General features: G+C 38.4%; 1 protein-coding gene and 2 long non-coding RNA genes across 3 annotated transcripts in view; all 3 read right to left on the reverse strand.

Annotated features, from left to right (window-relative positions):
* Positions 1-14,377, reverse strand: part of LOC115668800 (disease resistance protein L6-like) — a 102,113-nt gene that overhangs the window by 66,498 nt on the left and 21,238 nt on the right. The window lies entirely within an intron of this gene.
* LOC130137092 (uncharacterized) lies at positions 1,313-4,147 on the reverse strand. The gene is made up of 2 exons (XR_008815743.1): positions 4,089-4,147; positions 1,313-1,587 (listed from the first exon to the last, which is right to left on the reverse strand). It is a non-coding gene; the product is annotated as an uncharacterized LOC130137092 (long non-coding RNA).
* On the reverse strand, positions 4,236-5,271 carry LOC130137087 (uncharacterized). Its single transcript, XR_008815739.1, has 2 exons — positions 5,005-5,271; positions 4,236-4,766 (listed from the first exon to the last, which is right to left on the reverse strand). It is a non-coding gene; the product is annotated as an uncharacterized LOC130137087 (long non-coding RNA).

The following is a 14,377-nucleotide window of genomic DNA, read 5'->3' on the forward strand; positions in this document are numbered from 1 at the left end:
TTTGGTGGCTTCCACGCTATATGGATTTATTCAGTCTTTGATCGGTGCTTGATGCAGTTTGGAGTGACCTCACTAAGGATGTCATGTGAGGATGCTAATGTATTAAGCTGTTAAAGAATTCAAGTTCTCGAGTTGGTGAATGCAGGAGGTTATCATCTAACGCAGTTGCATTCAGGTGAGCTATTGAATATGGATGAGCGATGTCCGAATCCTTCTATATGGATGGTCTATATCAACGATTGGAGGAGATATGATGAATTCCCTATTTGATGAGCACAACAACACCATGCCCCATGTTTTGTACCCTTGATACACTGGACACAACAGTCCTATATACCCGGTCCATCTTGCACAAAAGAAACATGTGTAGGAGTGAGTCAAACCCCACACCAGAAACTAAATAGAGAACAAATCCGCCAATGGCCGATTTGGGTTTGAAATTGGGGTTACAAATTGGCCATTGGCGGTCCAATGGCCGATTTGGGTTTGAAATTGGGATTTTCTTTCAATTTGGTGATTTAAGGTTCTTATTTGGGGAAAAGCTACTAGACAATGTCGTTTATGCTTTAAATGCTTACTAGAAATTAACAAAAAATTAATTAATTTTTCAAAAAAAGGCCAAGTTGGATTTTCGTTCGAATATATCGGAGTTGGAACTAAAAAGATCGTTTTTCAAAAAAATTCGCACTTAAGTGATCCAAAAGTAAAAAAACTTTTGGCATTAAAGTAAGCGTCAAATAAGCGCCATACATAACTTTGACACTTTTTTACTTTTGACATTAAAGTGAACGTCATACACAACTTTGATACTTCTGATGTCCTTCTCCTGCTTTTCTTGGAAAAGAGAATTATTGTACATCAAAGTTCTTGCCCTGACACCCCCCCCCCCCCCCTCAACAAAATGAGATGGTAGAAAGGAAGAATAAACAAGACACATTTTAGAAGTAATTAGAGCTCTGCTCTTCGCAACTAAAGTTCCCACATGGATGCATTGCAGAGTTTTATTAAAGTTTCAAATACCAGCCTCTAAATTTGCTTCAACCTTACCCTTAAAACTATTTTCATTGTGTCTCCTCCCACATCCATGACAGAAATCAAGGGAAATCAAGGGAAACTTGGTCGTAGAGTAAAACAATGTGTGCTTTTTTGCTATGCACCTAAAATGCCGATACGATTTCTAAAAGAAATATTTGTCACTATGAATGTCATTTTTTTTAATTAACACCTTTTTGGAGCTCATCTTTAGGGGGGAAAGAAAGTGCAAATTCACAAAACACCATCTCTTTTCGTTTTGCAAAACCTGAAAATCCTCTTCCTATAAATTATGTTCCCGCAATCCTTATACCTGATTATGAACCAATTCTTTTTTTAATAATGAACATTTGGGTCCACCTATATTTACATCTCATCCTACTTGTGATAACAGGTGCGAACCTAGTACAAAACATACAGAATTTCCATCATATTCTCAAGTCTACATGAGAAGAAACAAAACTCAAAGAAATTCTCCTACTCCCTTAAGGTGCCAAGACTCCGAGCTAGGTCAGGACAAAAACTCCATACAGTCATCAACTCAATTTGTCCAACCTGATCTTAGTAAAAAAGATGAGTCCACTGTTGAACTTAACATACTATTCAAAAAGGAGTTAGTTCTTGTATCAAACATCCCATGCCAAACACATAACCTTGACTTATGTGGAGAATTCCAAAAATTGTGCAGGAAGTGATTTTTGATAAGATGAAACCTCTGGCAAAAAAATGGAACGTGGAATATGGTGGATCCAAGGGAAAAGACAATAATTGGACAAGTGGGTATTCACAACTAAGCATAGATATGACGGATCCCTAGAAAGCTTGGTTGGTTGCCAAATGTTTCACCTATGGGATCGATTACTCTGACCTTCACTCCTGTTGCAAAACTAAACACTGTAAGAGTCCGTCACTTGCAGCCAATCTTGACTAGCCTCTATAGTTACTAGATGTGAAGAATGCATAGAATGGAGGAAAGACCACAGTTGGTAGATACGACGGATCCCTTAAAAGGTATAAAGCTCGGTTGGTTGCCAAAGGTTTTTACCCAGACCTATGGGATCGACTACTTTGAGACCTTCGCTCTAGTTGCAAAACTAAAACTAAACACAAGAGTGCTCCTGTCACTTGCATCTTGATCGGCCTCTGCATCAACTAGATGTGAAGAATGCATTTCTGAATGGAGATTTGGACAAAGAAGTATACATGGATTTTCCCCTGGGTTTTGATAGAAGGTTTGGATCAAAGGTATGTAGATTGAAGAAGTCACTATATGGACTAAACCAGTCATCGATGGACTCATTTGAGAAGTTCACTCGGCCTGTGAAGAAACAAAGGTATGTTCAAGGACAAGCCGACCATGTTTGTAAAGCAACCCTGTGATGGGAATTTGTAATTCTGATAGTGTTTGTGGATGATATCATTCTCACTAGGAATGATATTATCGAGATGAACAAGTTGAAAGAATGTCTTGCTTTTGAGTTTGAGATCAAGGATTTCGGAATTACATTTCCTTGGAATGGAGGAGCTCGGTCGAAAAAGGGTTCATGAAACTAATCTATTTGTCGTGTACTCGGCTAGATACCTTCTCTATGAGTATGGTAAGCCAATTTATGCACTCTCTATGTATCTTGGGACCGTGTACAGGATTCTAAAGATTATCTTAAAGAGCACACTTGGGAACTTGGTTACTTGGCGAAGTAAGAGTAAAAATGTGATGGCATGAAGCAGTGCAAAAGCGGAATATCGCATGTTATCTACGAGATGTTGTGGCTATAACGCGAGTACCAGAAGAACTACGAGTACCAGTGAAAAATGCATATGATGTACATAATCCAGTGCAACATAACAGAACTAAGTAGATCGACAGATATCTAGGAGAAGATTGATGCGAGAGCTGAATACTTGAGGGGGTGGGTGTCGAAGAATTAGGAGAAAATATCCGGATAAGAAATTATTTTATTTTCTTTTTATTGTTAGGAAATTCGCTCCCATTTTCTAGCTGTCCTAGGCCATATTTTTATGTTGTCTGTAAATATGATAAGAAATAGAAAGTCCACAAAGAACACAGCTAAACTTTCTACCCGTAAAAGATAACGTCACTCCACAAAGATATGATAAACTGAAGAACTATATCATTAGTCCTAGAAGGTCTCTATGATCAATCATCAAAACCGATAAGTGCCTAGATCATTAGTCCTCGAATCAAGTGAATTCACCGAATAATGAAATTCAGAATGATGCTCATCACCTTCGGAAATTCCACAGCATTTGTGGATCGGATAAAAAGACTTGGTAAATAGAAAAATACCCATTCCTATGCGACAATTAGATATTCCTCGTCATTACAAGGCAGATATTCCAAGGTAAAAAAAGCAATTCAATTTAATCTGGCGAAAAGGAAATAGATCTGTCTATATGAAGATTTCCTTCTCATAGTGGGAGCACAAGGATCGTCCTTGATTTCTTTCCATGGCAAAAAAAGACCTAGAGATCATCTACATCATGCAAAGTCCCCGCAATCATGATTCTTGCAGATATTGTGGCCAAGATGAAAATCATTTGTGAGGCAAATTCAGATCAGGTGAAGATTAAATAAGAGCATCTAGGAGGAGAGAGCTCCCTGAGACAGTGATAACAGAGAAACAAACAAACTGAAAGTAGACATGGATTTGGTCTGCCATAAAATTAGTGAATATCTGCAATCAATATCCCATAGAACCATCTGATAAAAGATAAGGAACAAACATAGTCAGGTCCGGTCTCTAGTCCCATAAGGTCAAACTCCCAACAATGTGTGTCACCTAATGACCAAGTAAGCAACAACTAGACTTGGAAACACAATTAAAAAGCACCCATAGCTTTGGGCACACAAATCAATTATGGGTTTATCCAGTGAATTTTGCAGACAGAGATGAGAAACGAAACATGATTTCCAGCAAGAAGACTCCAACCTACAAGAGGAGAAGTACCCATGGGCACACAAATCAATTGTATCCAGTGAATTTTGCAGACAAAGATGAGAAACGCAACATGATTTCCAGCAAGAAGACGCCAACCTACAAGAGGAGAAGTAGACATTCCGCGCATCTCCTTTAATCCTTGGAACTAAAGATATCCAGGGTTCTAATGCAGCTATAGACAATCCATATTAGAAGGATCCAAATGTCATCTCATGGCTCCAACTAAAAAAGAAGACGATTCAGCAACTCCATCAAACATGATCGCAATAGATCGTAACCTCTGCTTTCACTCACTTGACAAACTTGAATTCTTTAATCACTGAATCCTATACCATCTTCACGTGACACACTTAGCTGAAGAGATCCCTCCAAACTGAACCAAGCACCTGTCACAACGGCTGAATAACTCCATACATTTCATGCGAGCAATTTTATTAATTAAAATAATCAGCGGGAAACTTGAACCTGAATAATGTTGATGAACCTCATGACATTCATACAGATTCAATCAGGACCTAAACCAATTCGGTTCTCACAATAGACCACCCAGATGCTGCAAAATCCGTGCCTTCAAAGGCAATAATAAATCAAACGAGACAGTTTGATAATTTTAATTAGAAGAAAAATGAACACGAATCCCCTTGTATAGCGGTTGAGAAAAAGATCTATTTAGAACCATAAGTTAGGATATCTGGCAGTCAAATCATCTCCGACAAAGTTTCATGTCGCAAATGGGGATGTTATATATAAATAGATCCAACAGCTATGCTTGATCTGAAAAATAAGTTATGTATACGAATTAATATCGCCATCCAAATATTGCAATATCATACGAAATCAGAAGGAAAAGTAGAAACTTCCTGCTCGACTTTTCCACCTGAGCAAGTATGATGTTCGTCACCAATAAAATAGAATAGAAATGACGTAGAAGTTGGTCATCCTATCAAATATGATAAGAATCAAAAGGGTAAATGGGAAGGTTTTTCCCAGTTGCAGCAAATAGAAAGCTTACAAAAAGAAGACTGAACTCCATGCTCACCAAATGTGTGAAAACCTCGAAACCAAATTTTATCCCCTGCGGGAATATGGTCTGCTAATTCAATTTCACTCAACTAAAAAACACACAAAATATGACAAACAGAAAGAAAAGGGGAAGGATCAAGAGCGCGATTGAGGAACAGTATCTCCCCTGAAGAGTACTCGGCAGAGGCTGTCAAGCAAAGAGCAACACAAGAGAGGCATTGCATGCACAATCAAAGATGCAGCGCGAGACTGAATGATGAGGACACAAGGGAGGGATTGTTTATAGGAAGGACACCTGCTTTAGATTTTCAATAGCAATGATCTGAAGTGAGCATACGTTAAATGGAAAGAACCATGACAGTTCATACATCGACCAAACTCTGACCTCGGAAAGAAAGAGAATTGGTTTTCACATCAATCGGAAAATAACAAGACTAGAGACAAACTCCATTCGAACCAATAACTGTCTCAGTTGAGATGAGAGAATTTTGTGTATATTACTTGCTTGAATTAATTGAACTACAAGGCCAAGTCCCTTTATATAGGGAAAGAATGAACATTAATGAACAGTAAACCCTAAATTATATATTATATCTAACATCCTCGCAAACTCAAGGTGAGTTGAAATAAGTCAACTGGAGTTTGGAGAGAAGATCTAGGAAGCGCCCAGGTGGATGTGTCTTGGTGAAGATATCGACAGTCTGATGAGTTGATGAAGTAAAAATAAGTCGTAGAGTGCCACGAAGAACATGATAGCAGATGAAGTGACAATCTATCTTAATGTGTTTGGTGCATTTATGGAAAACATCATTATGTGCAATTTGGATAGCACTGCGATTGTCGCAATGAAGGACTGTCCCGCTATGATGACGGACTCTCATATCTTCCAGTAGCCATCGCAACCATAATAACTCCGATGTGGTATCAGCAAGAGCTCGATATTCAGCTTCTGTACTAGAACGAGCAACAATGGATTGTTTCTTGCTACGCTAGGAGATAAGTGAAGTGCTTAAGAAAAAACAGTAACCCGTAGTGGAGCGACGATCTTAAGGGTTACCACCCCAGTCAGCATCTGAATAGGCAATCAACTCCAATGTCGAATGAGTAGAAAAGTGAAGGCCATGAAATAACGTACCCTTGACATAGCGAAGAATACGAAGAATTGCAGCAAAGTGAGTTGTACAAGGCATTGTCATGTACTGGCTAACAATGTGAACAGAATAAGCAGCATAAGCGATATCAGGGCAAGTAACAGTGAGATATATAAGACTGTCAACTAGCTGTCAATAGAGGGTAGGGTTTTAGAGAGGAGTCCCATCACCAGCATCAAATTTGGAATTGATCTCAAGAGGGGTCATAACAACCTTGGTGTCCGTGAGTCCTGCTCGAGAAAGAAGATGAGTGGCATATTTGGCATGCAAAAGATAATAACCGGATGTGTCTGAGGTAACCTCCAAGCCTAAAAAATAACTAAGTTGTCCAAGATCCTTCATCTCGAACTGTTGACTAAGATAATGCTTGAGTTTTGAAATTTCGGGACGATCATCTCCAGTAATAACCATATCGTCGACATATAGGAGCAACAAAATGGACTCATGAGAAGTATGTCGAACAAAAAGAGCGTTATCGTAGGGACTAGATTTAAAGCCAAGAGATGCCATGATGGAGCTAAACTTGGAATACCATGCACGAGAATATTGTTTCAATCCATATAATGCACGACATAATCAACACACTTGGTGGGAAGAATGAGTGTAGCCAGGAGGGGTACCATATAAACTTCCTCGGTGAGATCGCCATTTAGGAATGCATTTTTTACATCCATATGAAACGTAGGCCAATGCTTAACAGCGGCGACAGCAAGGAGACTACGTACAAAGGCAAAACGTGCAATAGGGGCCAAAGTCTCTTCATAGTCAATGCCATATTCCTGAGTGAAGCCTTTCGCAACGAGGCAAGCTTTATCGCGGTCCACAGTACCATTTGCTTTTGTCTTAATCTTATACACCCATTTACAATCGACAGTGGACTTACCAGGAGGTAGAGCAACTAAATCCCAAGTATGAGATTTGTCTAAAGCTTGTAACTCATCTGTCATTGCCTTCTGACAAAGAGCGTTAGTACCAACTTCTCTATATGTGCGAGGTTCATGAAGGGAAGCTATCGTAGAATAATAATGGTAATCTTGAAGCTGAACAAAAGGTTGACTTACTCTGGTGGGGCAACGATTAGAGGAGGAAGGAATGATCGGTGGTGGAGAATCCGCGGAAGGTGCAGACACGTCAAAAGTGGCCAAAGTGGGGTCACCAGAGAGCCCTACTTCTAGATGAGGGAAAGATATGTCTGGAATGGAAAAGTCAGATGTGGACGAAAGTGTGGTATCTTCTGGAAATAAGTCCACGGAATGATTGGTAAAGAAACGAACATGAGCAGAGGGGTCGAAGGGATGAATAGAAGAGAACATCTTGTGTTTCCAAAAAGTGACATAACGTGACACACGAAGACGGTTGGAAGTGGGATCCCAATATCTATGCCCTTTGTGCTCAATGCCATATCCAAGGAAGCAGCATACATGGGCACGGGGTTCTAATTTCGTGCGTTCATGTGGATGAAGGTGCACAAAACAGGCACTACCAAAGACACGTAGAAGAGTGTAATTTGGAACACTACTATACAAACACTCATAAGGAGAGATGTGACCTATAATAGGTGATGGAGTACGATTTATAGTGTAAACAGCAGTGTGACAAGCTTGCCCCCAAAACCGTTCAAGACAAGAGGCAGAGATAAGCAGAGTACGCACAACATCTAAGATATGCCTATACTTACATTCAGCTCTACCATTTTGTTGAGAGGTGCCATGGCAAGAGTGATGAATGATAGTACCATTTTGAGAAAGAATTCGAAGAAATTCTGTATCTCTATATTCCATAGCATTACCAGTACGAAAAATCTTAATATCCCGTGAAAATTGGGTTTTAACCATAGCAACAAAATCGCGATAAATACGAGAAAGTTCAGAACAATTTTTCATAAGATTAAAGCCAGGTATACCGAGAATGGTCATCTACAAAAATGACAAAATAGCAAAAGCCACCCATGGTGGGAGTGGGAGATGGTCTCCATATATCAGAGTGAATGAGATAGCATAAATCATCAGATTTTCACATAGTTTCGAAACACTTCGATCCCATCTATCCAACTCTAATTTGGCCTTTTTAATACAACAAGGGAAGCTTGGGATCTTCTTGATTGTCGTTATTTTAGTTTAGATGTTGCCCATCAGTATCGGTTGTTAGGAACTTTATATCGCATGCGCCAGGAGCCAGGTCAGTCTATTAATAATTTTCTATGATCTATGCATGCTATTTGGGATCAGTTGACCTTGTGTGAACCACGCTTGGAAGGGGATAGTAATATTCGCAAAGTTACTAAATATTGTTATTGTATTCGTGTGATGCAATTTTTGATGGCTCTAAATGATGAGAAGAACTCGAAGTGGCAAGTACTACATCTGTAGGTGTGGATATGGGCAGAGTAGGACATTGCGTTTTTAAGGTAGCCAGCCGAGTCTCCTCATTCAGTAAATATGATATAACTGTCTCAATAGAGGGAAAATGATCTCTATGTAGAATGGAGGCTCTCACAGGTTCAAACTCATCATTTAGAGCCATCAAAAATTGCATGACACGAATACGATCACGAAGTTCAGCAACTTTGCGAATATTACTATCTCCTTCCAAGCGTGATTCACACAAGGTCAACTGATCCCAAATAGCATGAATAGATGATAGAAAATCATTAATATATTGACCTGGCTCCTGGCACATGTGATATAAAGTCCCCAACAACCGATACAGATGGGTAACATCTGAACTAGAATAACGACAATCAAGAAGATCCCAAGCTTCCTTTGCTGTATAAAAAAGGCCAAACTGGAGTTGGATAGATGGGATCGAAGTGTTTCGAAACCATGTGAGAATCTGATGATTTATGCTATCACATTCATCCAAACAATCCACAAATTTATCATCAGTTTCTTCAGCAATTCTAGTAGGTACCCTAATTTATCTAGTGACATAACGCCAAAGTCTGCGTCCTTTTAAGAAATTTGATATTTCTTGAGACCATAAAATATAATTAGAACCATTCAAAATAGTCTGAATTGGCATTGAGATTTCCATTCTATACATGATATGCACTTTACTACTATGGAATCAGCAGAATCTAGTATACCGAGAGTAGATATGAGAAAAATAATGGCAAAAACTAACTCAGGACGGCAAAATACCTCAAGGACCGGTCAGAAAACACTGAAAACCGGTCAGGAAATGGTTGAAACGGCCAGGAAATCAAAGGAACCGGTATGGTCTTAACTGGTCTATGCCGGTCAACGGTCGATCAATGACGATCAACGTAGGTCAACGATCGGTTAACGGATGATGTGGGGCAGCGGACGTGGCAAATGACGTCATCGGATGACGTGGCAGGTGACGTCAGTTGGGGGCGTGTGCCAGGCGCGTGTCAGGCACGTGCCAGCCGGGGGAGGCGCATGGATCTCATGCGCAGTCCTTGGAGCAACGCGTGAGGGCTCGTCCAGCGGAGAAAAGCGGCGAAACTTGACTAGCTGACTCTACTAAGGGCGGCGAGTCATGGGTTGGTGTTGGTTTCTGGAAAAACGTGGTGGAGGATGTCCAAAACGCCACTAAACAGTGGTGAACAGCGATGGGCTACCTGGGTCCGAGGCGCGGTAGCGCGTGGCGGTGCGTGCAGTGGCTGTTGGCGATGAAATTTTAGGACGCAGGTCATCTGAGGGCGGCGAGTCTGCTAGTGGTCTTTGTTTTCCGAAATGAGCAGCGGACGTATGCCGAGCAATGATGTCGCTTTGGTCTTGTTGGAGAACCGAGGCGGCATAGCCAGTGTGGTTGCCACAGTGTGGCAGGCTCGATGGGTGCTCTTCAGGTAACAATGGAGCTCTGATACTAAGTTGAGATGAGAGAATTTTGTGTATATTATTTGCTTGAATTAATTGAACTACAAGGCCAAGTTCCTTTATATAGGGAAAGAATAAACAGTAATGAACAGTAAACCCTAAATTATATATTATATCTAACAGTCTCGAAAAGCAGTAGCTTTATCTGATTATCAGGGATCATCAACTCAACATCACGAAGATAATGCAACAGATCACCACTTCTAAAGCCCCGCAAAATCGCAACATGTAAAAGAATTGGAACTAGACCATAATCATCTGCCAAAGATAAAAAGCTGGAGAACAAATTTCATTCAAAACCAATAAATATCCAGAAGGTTGTCAAAATTTAGTCTTCGCCGGTCTAAGATGTGAGTTCATCATCTCTACCAACAAAAGACAGCAAAACAGATACTCAGTCCTCCAAAAAGCCCAAACGCTCTGTTTTATGAAACAAACTGACCTGTGTCTCCCCATTCGTCGTCCTTAGACAACATCCTCGGACGAGCAGTTCGCTCCAAGGGAAAAGAATCCACTGCGAATTCACCAAACAACGAAGTCCAGAAGCAGGTCATAAAACAATCAAACGGAAAAAAAAATCAACGTTGGATAAACCCATAAACAATCAGAGGAGGAGCCAAACCAAAACACTTCCAGTAAGGACATCCCCAAACACGAAGAGGAGAGAAAGGCCAACTGCCAATTCACCGAATAACCAAAAAATTTAGAACGACAACGCAAAGACCGATCGGTCGCGGCCAGGCGAAACCACTCGAGAATCTCCGTAACACAAGATGCTTCACAAAATCAGACCGAGAGAAAGCAATCGGACCCATCAAACAATCTATCGAAGACAGAAACGGAAGAAGAGACTGATCGATCTTCTCCGAAGAGGGATTTCGCAGAGACCCATCACGCGAGAGAGGACGAACGGGAGAGAGAGAGAGAGAGAGAGAGAGAGAGAGAGAGAGAGAGAGAGAGAGAGAGAGAGGAGTGTCTGCGGAGCAGAGGAAGGACGAGGGGTTATAGAGGAAGGAGCTCCCAACGGTCACATTGGTCTCCCAACGGTCATATTTTTAATAAGATTATTCTTTATTTCGAAATAGAGTCGTTACCTCCAACAGATCACATTAGAAAATTTAATAATAAACTATAGTTCTAATTAACATTACTTTTTCATGTGGAATTAATTAGTCGCCTCTTTCTAGTATATCATTATATAGCATGAAATTAAAGAGTTGGTAATAATTTTACTTATTATGTTGTTGCAACATAAATTTATCGGTATCCTCGATATTATAGTATACTTTAAATTTAAATAAGTAAAAATTATTATGTTAATTAGGAACCTTTCTTATCATAAATAACATTTAATGTCAGCTAAAAAAAATTTATCATGAAAAAGGCGAATTTTTCAAATCTTTGTGTTTTGTTTAAGATATTAAAAATTTGAAAAAAAAAACTTGTGCCGTTTTAAAGTGCCCTTAATTTTGAAGCACAAGTGCTAGGAAAAATACTCAAATTTTCCCTTTAGCAATTGTTGTTTAACTTCCTACTCCATCGGGTCAAGTTTTGCTGTTTCCTTGTCACTCAAATTCTGGCTCAAACCTTGTCCTATCTTTTTTACCTGCGAGACTCACAAGATATAAATAATTGTGTCGTACCAAGCTGACATAAATCGATGTGTTTAATAAATTTTCCTTTTCCACTTTTCTTTCTTCATCGCTTGAAAATTCATACTCATACTAAAATGCAAAATAAGTAACATTGTTGCCTTGAACGTTAACAGCCAAAAACTAACAAGAGCACGAGCATAAGCCATAAAATCATAAGTTTTTTTTTTCCAAAAAGGGATGACATAGCGGTTATGGTCCATTTTAAAATCGAAATGACAAGGGAAATTGTGTATATAAAGCGAGAATTTGTTAAGCAGCACGAATTCTTAAGAGAGAGATGGAGGTCAAATTGAGAGGATGAGGCCTTTAATTTATGGATACGTTTGTTTTCACGAAAAATAAATGATTTGAAAAATATTTTCTTAAAATTGATTGCTTGTATTGCTTATAAAAATGAATGAATGTAAAATCATTTCATTGTCCATAAAAATGTTTGAATACAAATTATTGTCAATAATGGAAATATTTTTTATTAATTAATTATTTCAAAAAATAGAAAAATGATTATTTTAAAGAAAATATTTTTTAATTCATTTATTTTCTGTGAAAGCAAACGAAATTTATATTTTTTTTTATTTTTTTAATATGATGAACGAAACTGTCTGTGGACCGTCCTAATCGCTGTGTCAGTGGCCATGACAGTTGGACTAACCATATTTTAAAAAAATGGCGGTTGTCGTCATCTCCAATTTGCATCCAAATCCCTTCGAAAAAATGATTATTTTATAGCTATATCTATGGTTAAACATATTTATATAGATAAAATCACAATCTATCTATATAAATGCATAGTAACAATATATTCCTAAAGAATCGTCTCTCATTATGACATATAGAACTCTGGATAATGAGAAAATTTCCTTCATACTATAGAGATTGGATTTGCTGCATTCACTACAAAAAATGATCCACCTAAGTCTATACTTACTACTCTTAATGAAATATTTGATATGATCTCTTCAGCTTAAAGACTTATCTTTTATTATAATTAATTACCTTTAACCACTCAAATATTCTTATAAATTGTGCCGTTATATTAAAAAGTAAATGATTGCGCAAATCTTTTGCAACACTTATTTCCTTATTTACAACTATTAGAATGTGAGCATGGTGCAGTTAGAGGAAAATTTTCCAAAAAAATCCTAAACATAGTGTATGTCGGCTAATTTAATCTTAAACTTTTCAACTTTACCAATTGAGTTCTAAACTTTGTAATGATTCGCCATTATAGTGCTTCTGGTGAATTTTTGTCGATAATTGCGAACGTGGACACCCGACATCTGACCAATAGCATTTGATTTTATGGTCTTGGTCATAAAATATTACAATTTCTGTTTCAACCATTAGATTGTATACATTTGATTGGTTTTCCTGTGACTTTTCCTTTATTTCCTCTTTTTTTTTGGCTAAAATACTCCATTATTTCCCTCAAGACGTCTTGACGTGGCCACATTCGATGACTTTCAACCATTTCATATTCACATATCAAAGGGATGACCCACTCTGAAATGTTACCTAGAAAAATTTCTAATTATTAAACCGCACCACCAAACCCCTACCCCTTTTTGTGAGTTATTAATTTTATGTTCATATGAAAGATCCTAATTAACTACTCCTGGTCAAACATTGCTAGTTCTCTCTCCTCTTTCTACCATCCGATTTGAGCTGATATCAGAACTTGCTTCATTTCATCACTCGAATAAGAGAAAAGTTACATAGGGGAGGTTTCGACGACAACTATAGGGCGTCTCTGTTCGTACCATGTTTAGAGTAAGGAGATGGTATCAACCCATGATTCAATTGAGCAATTCCCAACTCCTTGAAACGAAATCAAAGACTTAGCCAAATGATTTTAGTTGAAACCATCGTCTACAATTCAGGCATGGGCATTGCGGCCCTCGTCGGTACATAGTTGAAAAAGAAGAAAGAAAAAAAAGAGAAAACAAAACAAAAAATACTAACAAATTTTGCAAAATTAAAAGAAAAATGGAAAAATTATCCACGTCAAAACTGACCGTGCCACATAGACCTCATTGGCATCTCTGTTCGCACCATGTTAGAGTGAGGAGAGTGGTATCAACTCCTTTAAGCATGCAGCCTATTATTTATTTGTTATTTTCTTTTTCGCCTTTTCCCCTTCTTTGTTTATATTTTTTTTATAGTGAAGCGAAATTAAACAAAAAGTTAACTAAGTGCCAAAATAAATATGAACTATAATTTATATGCATGCATCTAAATTAGATGCCAAAATAATATGCAATATAAATCCGAATTTCATGAAAAATTGCACTGCTTTCCCTTGGAATTTCAACCTTAAACTTCCCGCGAGAACGAAGTTAGTGCACCTCAGAAAATAAAGAAAACTAGATGAAATGCTACGAATTAGAGCGAAACTAATCCACACTATGCGAAATCAACTTGGATGATTACATCTTTACTAATTGATGAAATTAACTATTAATTAGAAATGAAAATTTTTATTAAGATTCGTGTGCAAATTGAACTACATCGTGCACGTGCTTGCTTTTATTTCCTTTCTTCTTCTTCTTCTTTTTTTCTTCTTTCGCTTGTGCTGGGCGGGTAAGTCTGTCGCATATTTCCCTCTTGGTCGAGCCCATGAAAGGCAGCCAGGCTCGTGCGGGCTTCGGCTCGGAAGTTCAAATGAATTTATGGCTCATTTTGCGTGTCAGGTCGATTTGAATTCAATTTCACAA

Source organism: Syzygium oleosum, unplaced genomic scaffold (assembly GCF_021117445.2).
Source record: "Syzygium oleosum isolate NSW1041296 unplaced genomic scaffold, Sole_v2.1 Sole_v2.60, whole genome shotgun sequence".
NCBI classification, from domain to species: domain Eukaryota; kingdom Viridiplantae; phylum Streptophyta; class Magnoliopsida; order Myrtales; family Myrtaceae; genus Syzygium; species Syzygium oleosum.